The sequence below is a fragment of the Galeopterus variegatus genome, unplaced genomic scaffold, assembly GCF_000696425.1.
Source record: "Galeopterus variegatus unplaced genomic scaffold, G_variegatus-3.0.2 Scaffold3223, whole genome shotgun sequence".
Classification (NCBI taxonomy): domain Eukaryota; kingdom Metazoa; phylum Chordata; class Mammalia; order Dermoptera; family Cynocephalidae; genus Galeopterus; species Galeopterus variegatus.
Genome location: NW_007729334.1, coordinates 13,956 through 14,846, shown reverse-complemented (window position 1 = coordinate 14,846; position 891 = coordinate 13,956).

Below are 891 nucleotides of genomic sequence, written 5' to 3'. Positions count from 1 at the left end.
AAAAAAAAATGAATAAATGAATGATTGAATGGGTGGGAAAAATCTCTGGTAATCACCTACTCCAGACGCCCTCATTTTACAGGTAGAGAAACTGAGGCTCAGAGAAGCAAAGATGCCCTAAGGTCACACTGAATGTAAGTGGAGGAGCAGGGATTTGACTCAGGTTTCACGCAGGCTTCCAGAACTTAACTGGCTGGACCCTCCTGCTTCCGACAGCACCAAATGTGTGCTCATTTATTATGCAAGCATTGCTGAGCACTGTGGAGAGGCCCCTCGTCCTCACCTGCGTGGCATCCATCCCCCTCCTCTGCTAACAGCACCTCACTTTTCTTGCTGGGAATCACTCCATCCCCCACCCTCAGTCCATGTAGTTCCAAGGGGATGAACTTCATGACATCCCTACCCTATTCCTAATCCCAAACCTCAACCCCAACTGTAGGACACAGGACTAGGTCTCACCAATCAAAGCATCCCATTTCCCCAGGCACATGATTAGTTCATAGGTGGGCATGTGACTCAAGGTCGTCCAGTGAGAGTTAATCACAACACTTCATGGAACTATGTGCAAAGAGGAGCTTTCATCTCTGCAGTTGCTGGGCTTGGACGTCAGCCTGAACCCAGCAGAGGGCAACATTGTTGGAGAGAATCAGCCTGGAGTGAACAGCTCAGTATAAAATGGAGCCAAGAGATGGGAGTGGTGGGGAAGAGAGATCCTGAAGACATTGCTTCTTTGCCTGGATACAGCTGTGCCTGAAGCTGCTGTACCATAGAACTTTCAGTTATGTGAGCAAATAAATTTCTCATTTCTACTTGAGCCACTTCAGTTTGCAATTCCATCAGTAACAGCTAAAGACAACACAAGCACCTACTCTGTGCCAAGTTTTATGCTGG